Raw genomic sequence first — 12434 nt, forward strand, 5'->3', positions numbered from 1 at the left:
GTCGGTTAGATTTATATATTCTATATGAGCACACACTGGACTGTCCTGTTTAACACACATTTTTTTTAACATATGAACTATGTGCATATGTTTGTGTCCAAGTGCATTATTTCCTTTTAAAATAATTTGATAACTTCATGCCATGTGTCACTATATTCTATAAAACCTTAGTTTGAATTCATTTTTGTTTGTACACTTAATAATATTATTTTACGTTTTGTTTCTTCTTCTGAAGTCGTGATTACGATGTCCATTTGTTTTAACTATGAAACTAGCAGGCCTATTTATGATAATTCCTGAAGGCGGCATTAAACCCCCAGAATGTCAGGTGGTGCAACTGTCCGAACAAATGAACAGACTAAGAACGTTCTTAATAATTACCATTCATTTTGTATATAAGCATTTATAAGTGATATATAATTGTTAATGAGGACACCTGTATTCAGGTGTGCATAATTATTAAGCAGGTTTTCTTTGAGAGATTTATACTGAAAAGTCATTATTAAATGCCCATGAGAAGGATGACATTAGACAATTAAACTGACCGACCTTTGGACAAGAAATGCTGACTGGGTCAAACAGGGTCCAGCCCTTGATAATTATTAAATATCACTTGATTATACAGTACAAGTCTGACGTTTAGAAACTTTACTATTATTAATGTTTTTAAAACAAGTCTCTTCTGCTCATCAATGCTGTATTTATTTGATAAAAAATAAAGAAAAAAAGAATATTGTGAAATATAATTACAATTTAAAATAACGGTTTTCTATTTTAATAAATTTGCAGGTGCACAAATCCTATTCTACAAATTACCAAACTCATAGGGTCATATTTTTGTTAAGAACAGTAACATTTTGGCCAATCATGCACATTTCTGTATGTATGCTTTTGTGGATCATCTATACCGTTTGGCTATTCTCATGTGGGAACAAAAAGAAATGAAGTGCTAGCTATCACTTATTGTTTAATTACCATGGCTGTGTTTCCTGAAACCTTCTTAACGCTACGTCGTTCTTAAGTTACACCTTAAGCTGTACCTCATCGTTAATACGTGTTTCCTGAAACCTTCTTTAACTCTACGTCGTTCTTAAGTTACACCTTAAGCTGTACCTCATCGTTAATACGTGTTTCCTGAAACATTCTTTAACTCTACGTCGTTCTTAAGTTACACCTTAAGCTGTACCTTATCGTTAATACGTGTTTCCTGAAACCTTCTTAACGCTACGTCGTTCTTAAGTTACACCTTAGGCTGTACCTTATCGTTAATACGTGTTTCCCGAAACCTTCTTAACTCTACGTCGTTCTTAAGTTACACCTTAAGCTGTACCTTATCGTTAATACGTGTTTCCTGAAACCTTCTTAACGCTACGTCGTTCTTAAGTTACACCTTAAGCTGTACCTTATCGTTAATACGTGTTTCCTGAAACCTTCTTAACGCTACGTCGTTCTTAAGTTACACCTTAAGCTGTACCTTATCGTTAATACGTGTTTCCCGAAACCTTCTTAACGCTACGTCGTTCTTAAGTTACACCTTAAGCTGTACCTTATCGTTAATACGTGTTTCCCGAAACCTTCTTAACGCTACGTCGTTCTTAAGTTACACCTTAAGCTGTACCTTATCGTTAATACGTGTTTCCCGAAACCTTCTTAACTCTACGTCGTTCTTAAGTTACACCTTAAGCTGTACCTTATCGTTAATACGTGTTTCCCGAAACCTTCTTAACGCTACGTCGTTCTTAAGTTACACCTTAAGCTGTACCTTATCGTTAATACGTGTTTCCTGAAACCTTCTTAACTCTACGTCGTTCTTAAGTTACACCTTAAGCTGTACCTTATCGTTAATACGTGTTTCCTGAAACCTTCTTAACTCTACGTCGTTCTTAAGTTACACCTTAAGCTGTACCTCATCGTTAATACGTGTTTCCCGAAACCTTCTTAACGCTACGTCGTTCTTAAGTTACACCTTAAGCTGTACCTTATCGTTAATACGTGTTTCCTGAAACCTTCTTAACGCTACGTCGTTCTTAAGTTACACCTTAAGCTGTACCTTATCGTTAATACGTGTTTCCTGAAACCTTAACGCTACGTCGTTCTTAAGTTACACCTTAAGCTGTACCTCATCGTTAATACGTGTTTCCTGAAACCTTCTTTAACTCTACGTCGTTCTTAAGTTACACCTTAAGCTGTACCTTATCGTTAATACGTGTTTCCTGAAACCTTCTTAACGCTACGTCGTTCTTAAGTTACACCTTAAGCTGTACCTTATCGTTAATACGTGTTTCCTGAAGCCTTCTTAACTCTACGTCGTTCTTAAGTTACACCTTAAGCTGTACCTTATCGTTAATACGTGTTTCCTGAAGCCTTCTTAACTCTACGTCGTTCTTAAGTTACACCTTAAGCTGTACCTCATCGTTAATACGTGTTTCCTGAAACCTTCTTAACGCTACGTCGTTCTTAAGTTACACCTTAAGCTGTACCTTATCGTTAATACGTGTTTCCTGAAACCTTCTTAACTCTACGTCGTTCTTAAGTTACACCTTAAGCTGTACCTTATCGTTAATACGTGTTTCCTGAAACCTTCTTAACGCTACGTCGTTCTTAAGTTACACCTTAAGCTGTACCTTATCGTTAATACGTGTTTCCTGAAACCTTCTTAACGCTACGTCGTTCTTAAGTTACACCTTAAGCTGTACCTTATCGTTAATACGTGTTTCCTGAAACCTTCTTAACTCTACGTCGTTCTTAAGTTACACCTTAAGCTGTACCTTATCGTTAATACGTGTTTCCTGAAACCTTCTTAACGCTACGTCGTTCTTAAGTTACACCTTAAGCTGTACCTTATCGTTAATACGTGTTTCCTGAAACCTTCTTAACTCTACGTCGTTCTTAAGTTACACCTTAAGCTGTACCTTATCGTTAATACGTGTTTCCTGAAACCTTCTTAACGCTACGTCGTTCTTAAGTTACACCTTAAGCTGTACCTTATCGTTAATACGTGTTTCCCGAAACCTTCTTAACTCTACGTCGTTCTTAAGTTACACCTTAAGCTGTACCTTATCGTTAATACATGTTTCCCGAAACCTTCTTAACGCTACGTCGTTCTTAAGTTACACCTTAAGCTGTACCTTATCGTTAATACGTGTTTCCCGAAACCTTCTTAACTCTACGTCGTTCTTAAGTTACACCTTAAGCTGTACCTTATCGTTAATACATGTTTCCTGAAACCTTCTTAACGCTACGTCGTTCTTAAGTTACACCTTAAGCTGTACCTTATCGTTAATACGTGTTTCCCGAAACCTTCTTAACTCTACGTCGTTCTTAAGTTACACCTTAAGCTGTACCTTATCGTTAATACATGTTTCCCGAAACCTTCTTAACGCTACGTCGTTCTTAAGTTACACCTTAAGCTGTACCTTATCGTTAATACGTTTCCCGAAACCTTCTTAACGCTACGTCGTTCTTAAGTTACACCTTAAGCTGTACCTTATCGTTAATACGTGTTTCCCGAAATGTTCTTAGTTCAGTATTCCTTCTGTAAGTCATGCATTGGGAAGGTTGGTCTGGACCGCTCTTAGCTTCACCTTATCACTGTTGATCTCAGTCTATACGAATATAACTCTGAAGTTGTAATACACACACACAGTGTTCAGTTAGGCTAATCCAAGTGTTTTCATGCAAAGAATAAAATTGTCATTATACGGACTGTTGTTAAATTTTTTATTATATTATTATATATATTATATTATTCATCTAATTAAAGAGCGCTTGTAAAGGCCAGTGAAAGCATAGGCTACTGTCAGATAAGTCCTATTCGGACGCTAATAGTTTCTCATGAGCTCATACGGTAATTTAAACATTTACAGGGGTAAGTCTGTGATTTTAGTGCCGTCCGAATCCATAATATCAGTGTTTTTTCTCACCCAACCCGCGTAAAAATTCCTGGCCAAATTACCTACTGTTTTTTGACAAACAGGTCTTGTGGAAATTTAATTCCAGTCTGAATCCACATCTCTGAGTTTACAAGAAGAGATTCAAAATCCACTGTTTAAACCCTTTTTGATCACTGCAGGGCACCGTACGTAAGATGTACACTTTTATCACTATAATATCCCATGAGTGCTAATAAATGCAATTTCCACTATTTGTGAAGTGCTTCTCTTATAAAGAACAGCTCTTTCTCACACACCGCAGTGAAGCAGCTCCTGCACGAGAGAATAACTGATTCTCCAGCCGTCGATATCAGCAGATTCAGCAGCATCTCCACGGACAGCACCGGGTAACGCCACACGTAAGAAGGAATATCTTCAGCAGCTTCCTGAGGTATGGTTCGGGGAACACGCCTAGTAATGATACACCTTTAGTTAAGTTACACCTTAAGAGTCTTCGTAGCGCTAAGAGAACGTTATGGGCAGGGGCGTAAATTTCATTTAAATGTTGGGGGGGACAATAAACATAATATTCCTAAAGAGCAATTTTTGAAGGGGACACCAATAATACAGGCAAAATTGTACTTTCTATGGATATGTGTACACAGAGGAAAGCCTTACTACTATTATTAGTGTAGCTAGCATGGAGACCGTGCCATTATCCTTCTTCTCAAAGTTTCTCTCTGGTTCATTGCAAAAGCTGACTAAATTGACCAAAATATTCTTCATTGCTGTGCGAAATTGACAAAAAATGATCTCTATATTTTCAGGGATTTTATCGATAACGATAATTAGACAATATTTTGCTGAGTGTGTTATTGTGCTGGTAACTTGGCATGTTTAGGACTGCCGACTCCTAAAGTTTTTGATATTCTTCATATTCTGTGTGGCGGTCAGTTCACAGCAGTGACAGAAATCATTTTTCCAATAAGTTTCAATAGATTTTTACCTTCATTGGCATTTTTACCTTTATAAATGTATTTTTTTAAACCTAAATATATGCATGCATCATCTTTTGTGTCAATTTCATACATTCAATTAAATTTAATTATAATAATAAGACACAATAGGGCTGTTACCAATCAAATTAAATAAGTATCAACACAATCTTTGCAATGGAGAGGAAACACAGAAGCTGCATTTGAAATGGCATTTAGATTTTACACAGACATAAAAAATGTTTTGTTTAAAACATACAACGTTGAATATTGATATATAAAATGATTTAAAACATGAAAAGATACTTTAAATGTGAAATTAAAACCGCCAGTAGGTGGCAGCAATTCATTGTTAATGAGTGAGTCATTGAGATTCAACTGATTCGTTCAAAACGCTGATTAATAATTCAGTAAGGAAATACCTCGTGTGTTTCTCAGAGACGCAAATACAGTGCTGTGGCTTAGTTTTGAACTATTTTCGTTGGCGAAATAGAGTTAAAACAGGCAATATGGTGTCTAAAAGCAAACTTTTCAATTATCAATTTATTAAATCACATTTATTATCATGTTAATATCTGGAGAAAAACTGCACTCTTTGTGTGATATTATATTAGATTAACTATATTAAACGATATAAACTGACTAAATCACACAGTGAAAGTGTGAAAATGTAAATGCGCACCCTTGTGTAATCTACAAGACTACACATAGTGTAGCCTATGCGTACACTTTATGGGTGTGTGTGTGTGAGGGAACGGTTTTAAACAATCTAGGTAAACGCACAGACTGTATAAAACAAGGTTATAATCGCCAACATAGCGAGGCGGACTAACGTTACATTGGTTATCATAAAAAAAATTGTCATGATTTATTAATGACGCAGCATAATCTGTATTAAAGAGAAAATAATCACTTCATCCGAGGTTTAAAGTGAATAAAGCCTTGACTTACTGGAGTTCCACAACAGAAAAACCTTGTTCTCTCCCACTGGACTAGTTTGTTTGTGATGATGAGGTAAAAGGGGAGCCGGCAGTGGACCAAAGCACTGTGAGGCAAGGGTGGGGGACTCAACATTTTAAAAAGTTTTTTTTTGTTGTTGCCCCGTTTGCATTTTTATTATTTTACTACTTAAACAATTATTTTAAGTATATATAATTATATTATTTACAATACACATACTTTAATTCTATTTTTAGGAGGGGACAACCCTCAGATAAACACCCCCCCCCCCCCCCCCCCCCCACCCCCCCCCCCCCCCCCCCCCCCCCAGCTGTGGTGTGTGTAGATAAGATCATGGACCGGTAAATCTCATCATCAACATGGAAGTTTGTAATAAAAAAAATCCTATGCTATAGATACTTTTATCTCATAATTTATCTAATATTATCCAATATACCTGATTTTCTTCCTCAACTTTTTAAAAACATAACTGACTGGGTTTACTTGAATACTCACCAAGACCAGCATTTTGACATTATTGTGTGTGTATTTCACTGTTTAAGGTCAATAAGCAGTGAAAAAGAACTCAGTTTAGTTCTGAGAGGCTTTATCTGCCATCACTTTAGGTGTGAACACAAAATCTGCAGGAAGGAGAAAAGAATAATGCACAATACACACAATCCCATGCCAGAACTCAAGCCCTGTAATGGCAACTATATTTATCCGGAGCAAATGAAGCGAGTGAGTGAGTGAGGAGGGTTTGTGTGTCACAAGCTGTCGGAGAGATGAGAGCGCGAGTAAGCGCTGCTGGTACAGTGTGTTTATTCAGATATTTCAGTATCAATATGTATAGAAACATGTATATTTTTGACAACACTACATTGCACTTATTTATTATTTCAGACTACGATTGAAAAATGTATATATTATATAGTCTATAAAATTGAACTGACCAAAGTGTCTCGTATGAGTGAGTGCGTTACACGCCACTGCTGAAATCCGCCCGCGTTTGGTGGGTTGGCGGGTGTCGATGTCGAGTCCGTCACACTAAAGCTGCAGTCACACTTCACCTTTCATTCCACTGACTGCCATTCATATACATGTGGATGTGGGAGACTGGAAATACCAGATCTTCCAAAAAGTTTCACATTTCACTGCATTCCACAGTTCAATCTGGTGAACTCTGACCTGCGAATTCGCTCTACATGATAACGTGTGACCAGTAGAGGATCAATACATGACGCTGTGACCTCTGGGCTGATTTACAAGAAGGATATGTTTGTTGTAAAGTCAAGTAGATTGTATATTTTTGAATATTTGACTATTTGTTATATGTTGAATTGGTGTTTATAAGAAAGACGCTGCAGAGCGTGACGTCATATGCTCAAACCCCTCGTGTGACCGCGCCTTAAATGTGAGCGTATGAATTTCTTACTTTGAGATTTGTAAAACAGTATTTGTGCATCTCCAGTGAAGAACTTGAAAAGCTGTCACTGCTGTGTTGTTTGTGAGAGAGAAAGAGAGAACAAAGTTTGAAACTTCTACTAAAACATGAATAATTCTCTCTGTGACTTTAAATGTCCTGATGTGTGACTTTACACCTACAGATTCCACTGTCACAGGAGCTCAGTTCTGCTGTAATAATACCCTCACAGAACATGCTAGTAATCAGCCATCCATGCAAAAGCAGAGGTCGGTGTGGTGTACAGGAACATCTGTCCAGGCCAACATCTGGTGCCTTGATGCCTTCCGCTGGGCATCCCAGAAAACCTGCAATAAAAACAATAGTACAGCTCAACATCTATCATACATCTCATCTGGTGTCACAGATTATCATTCCAGGTTCAGTTTAAGATATGCTCAAAATTAGGGCTGCATGATATTGAAATACGATATTTTGTATTTCTGCTATATATATTGTGATATAAAACAATTTCACCAGATTATTTATTTGGGTCTATTTGAAAAAAAAAAAAGAGTCCTCTTGCTCTTGATGGCTGACTCGACTTACAAACAAATGCAAATGATAAACTTTCACTCTATGATGGTTAAACTTTGCAATTAATCCGCGAATCACATGCGTTCCTAACCGGGGGACAACTGGCCCATACGCATCACTGATAAACTACGATGCCTATACATGACAACACACATCCTGCGGAGAACTATCGTGGATGCGCACAAAGCCATATTGATGCTGAAACCATATATCGTGCAGTCCTACTCAATATACAATATCTGTGGCATGATATTGCCCACAATAAATGATTTCAACTCACCCCTCTGAATATTCCTTTAATATGGCATTTTGTGAGAAGTCCAGGTCACTGTCACGTTTTCTTGTGGTTTTCATATAAGATTAATAGTTAATGCCAAATATAAAATGTCCATGCATTTACAAAACACACACAGCTCTATCTGAAACTTCTTAAATCATAAGTTTAAGAACTCTAATGATATCTTTACCCCCTGATATTGCATTGGGGATATAAACTCAAACATTGTAAAGGCTAAGAGTATGAGCCATGAGTGAGCTGGCCAGATATCTGTGAGAAATAACTGAACCACATTCAGCATTTAAAAGTAAAAAGAATTTCAGTATTTATCAGTAAAATATACATACAAATAAATAAATAGCTTTGAGTTGGACAGTATGATGTCTGTCTCACTGGCCAACATAACTCAAAACAGACAGAGAGAAATAAAATATACCAATGACCATGATATCCTGTTATCATAATAATTAGCAGCCATGTCACCCTGTAGCCCAAGACTGGTTGCCCACTGAAGCTAAGCAGGGCTGAGCCTGGTTAGTACCTGGATGGGAGACCTCCTGAGAAAACCAGGTTGCTGCTGGAAGAGGTGTTAGTGAGGCCAGCAGGGGGTGCTCACCCTGTGGTCTGTGTGGGTCCTGATGCCCCAGTATAGTGATGGGGACACTATACTGTCAAAGAGCACCGTCCTTCGGATGAGACGTTAAACCGAGGTCCTGACTCTCTGTGGTCATTAAAAATCCCAGGATGTCTTTCGAAAGAGTAGGGGTGTAACCCCGGTGTCCTGGCCAAATTTGCCCAGTGGCCTCTGTCCATCATGGCCTCCTAATCATCCCCATATACTGATTGGCTTCATCACTGTCTCCTCTCCACCAGTAAGCTGGTGTGTGGTGAGCGTTCTGGCGCAATATGGCTGCCGTCGCATCATCCAAGTGGATGCTGCACATTGGTGGTGGTTGAGGAGATTCCCCCCTTCTATGTAAAGCGCTTTGAGTGTCGAGAAAAGCGCTATATAAATGTAATGAATTATTATTATTATTATTATTATTATTATTATTATTATAGTTAAATGAATTATTATAACTATGACCACTGTAACATTATATGTGTCACCTATTATTTAGCTGATTATTTAGCCTACAGGCTTCTCAAGGACTGAACAAACCTGGGGTTAATGATTTTAAAATGTGAGACTTCTTTCAAAAGCATAAATCGTACAGAGCCCAAACTCTTGACCAGTAGTGCACTGTATGTGTAGGTTCTGCAAGCCAAGGCGACAGTGGAGGAACCAAAACTCCATCAGTGACAGGGATGGGCATTGTTGTCCATTTCTTATTTCGATCATTGATAGGTCTCAAAAAATGAGGACTCGAGTACTCGGGGGGGCAGAGGCGGTCCAAGATGGTGCAGAGGAAAGTCGTGTCGTGAGTGACGTCGTTTTATTTTGTGCAAAGTTTTAGCAATCGGTTACTCAAAAACGAACTGTTTTCCAGGCTCAGAGGTGGGATGTTTCACATAGTCATGGATCTGTTTAATCCTTTCCCCCTCAGTTTCCATTGGCGTGGGTTTTTGTAGCTTCTCCCTCAAATTTCCGACACTTGCCTTCATCTTTCTTTCCAAGAAATTCAAAAATGTCTTGAGAAATTTTTGCTGAAAGACTTCCTAATATATGTTTTGCTAAATCGGATAAAAAAAGAGACAAGTCCCAAGTGATTTTTATTGGTGAGATCTGGAAGTTTAGTGAACTGACTGTGATCGTGGATGAGCTAATTTCTTGGAAAGAAAGATGAAGGCAAGTGTCGGAAATTCGAGGGAGAAGCTACAAAAACCCACGCCAATGGAAACTGAGGGGGAAAGGATTAAACGGATCCATGACTATGTGAAACATCCCACCTCTGAGCCTGGAAAACAGTCAGGAGAGTCTCCAGTGAACAGTCCAGCAAAAAAAGCAATAAGAGTAGAAAGACCCGAAACAGTCTCTAACAACACTCTTCTAGATGCAATCAACAAAATTGGAGAAACACAACGATCATTTCTAGAGAAATTAGTGTCTGTTGAGAGCGCTGTAAAAGAAATCAAAGATCAAGTGAGTGGGATAAACGGCAGACTGGACATGGTGGAGGAAAAAATATCAGCGATAACTGTGGAGAACAAGATGCTGCGAAACAGAGTGAATGAGCTTGAATCCTACCAAAGACGCTGGAATTTGACAATTTCAGGAATCCCGGAACAAGACGAGGAGAATGTCAAGATGACGGTAATTGATCTCCTATCACGCATCTCTCCTACTATTGCGGATACTCTGCAAAACTCTGTGGATGTTGCCCATCGCTTGGGTCCCAGACCAAAGAAAGGTATCGGTTCCTCACAACCTCGCCGCATCATTGTGCAATTCTTGGCGCGAACGACACGAGACCGCATTTGGATCGACGCCAAAAACTCTGAGGTTCTCAAACAAAAGAACATTAAAATCACTGAGGATCTTACACAATATGTCAAAGATGCAAGAGCCAAGCTATGGCCTCTGGTGGAGGATGCCAGACAGCAAAAGAAGATCGCCGGATTCAAAGGGCCATTTGCCATTATAGAGGGTAAAAGAATCTCAGTAGATGATCTGAACTAAAGTGACAACTAACCTCTTTTTGTGAAATTGTTCTTCTGTAAAGTTTACTAAAAGACATAGCCTATTATTTTTATTTTGAGAATGTTGAAGCAGAGTTATTCATTTTGAATTTTGTTTCACTTTAGATGCATTTAGTGGGTTGTCCACGAACATTAAGAGGTTAAAAAAATCTTTTTTTAAAAGGAATGAGGAGGGGTAGGTAAAGTAGACTTTTAGTATTGGTAAACTATATTTACGCACCATAGTCATCATAACCTTCGATGAGTAGCGTTTTTGTTAAGAGTTTGCACTTGTTTAACAGACCATTCTATTCTTTTGATAAGCAGTTAACGTTATATTCATGTTCTCGTTTTTTTCAATTAATGTTCGAGGGATTCGAGATATGACTAAAAGAAAAGCTTTATTTTTATTTTGTCATTCTTTAAAAAAGAACATTGACTTTCTTCAAGAAACTTACTCAAGTAACACAGATGAAAGATTTTGGCAAAATCAGTGGGGGGGCAAAGTTCTTTTCAGTCATTGTACTAATCATTCTGGGGGTGTCGCTATTCTTTTTGAAAGACATTTTAAAGGGAATATTTTGGAATCTCATTTTTCCGTTGATGGTAGATGGATTGTAACTGTGATAGAGTTTGATGATTTTTTTGTTTATTCTAGGAAATGTGTATGGTTACAATAATTCTGCTGCAAATAATGCCCTTTTGCAAGATTTATCAAATAAGATCTCACAGTTAAAAGGTAAATTCCCTGCATCTGCTTTTTTGATTACGGGTGGTGATGTCAATGAGGCTCCTAACAATAATATGGACAGGTTTCCCTCTAGGACCACTGGTCATATTATTAACTCTGTTATTACTGACTTTTGCAATCATTTATCACTGTTGGATTCTTTTAGGTATCTTCACCCTTCTTCAATTGATTCATTCACCTGGTTCAAACCTGATATGTCTAAAAAGTCTAGAATAGATCTTTGGTTGATTTCAGATTGTCTATCTCCATTTATCAACACTTGTGAAATCTCTCCGGCTCCTTTAACAGACCATGCTGGAATTTCTTTGCTCCTTTCAAATGCAAAAAAGACAAATAATAGAAATTTAGGATATTGGAAACTGAATTGTTCTTTTTTAGATCAAGACCCGTAGACATCATTAAAAAATACAAAAATATGACTAAAGATATATCTACATCCTTAAAATGGGAACTATTAAAAAACGAGTGCAGAAGCTATTCAATTAAATATGGAAAAGAACAGGCTAAAAAGAGAGTACAAATTCATAATAACATATTGAGCAAAATTAATTACCTTCTCAAAAAACCACTGCTTAACGAGGAGGAATTAATAAATCTTCATGATTTACAAGAGAATCTTGATAAACTTTACACAGAAAGTGCAAGAGGAGCCTTTATAAGATCAAGAGCCAAATGGCTTGAATATGAAAAAAAAAAAAAAAAAAATTATTTATTTAGAGAAAAATCGTGGTCATAAAAAAAAAAAAAAAAAAAATCTTTTTGTAAACAACAATCTTACTTCTGACAGCCAAATTATACATTCATATATATATATATATATCATTTTTATAAAAACCTTTATGCCTCATCATTCAATGATAGTGAATGTGAATATTTTTTTGATAGAGTTGATCAGTTTATACCTAAAATATCTTCCCATAGTTTTAATAGCTGTGAAAATCCTATAACTTTAGAAGAGTTAGATTGTATTTTATCCAAATCT

At 37.3% G+C, this 12434-nt stretch overlaps 1 protein-coding gene and 1 long non-coding RNA gene across 8 annotated transcripts in view; one reads left to right on the plus strand and one right to left on the minus strand.

Annotated features, from left to right (window-relative positions):
- LOC309494180 overlaps positions 1–12434 on the minus strand; it is a 243646-nt gene that overhangs the window by 123678 nt on the left and 107534 nt on the right. The gene's annotated exons all lie outside the window — the stretch shown is intronic.
- Positions 1–12434, plus strand: part of LOC309494170 (NLR family CARD domain-containing protein 3-like) — a 132466-nt gene that overhangs the window by 86502 nt on the left and 33530 nt on the right. The window lies entirely within an intron of this gene.

Source organism: Leuciscus leuciscus (genome assembly GCF_965113295.1).
Source record: "Leuciscus leuciscus genome assembly, chromosome: 3".
NCBI classification, from domain to species: Eukaryota; Metazoa; Chordata; class Actinopteri; order Cypriniformes; family Leuciscidae; genus Leuciscus; species Leuciscus leuciscus.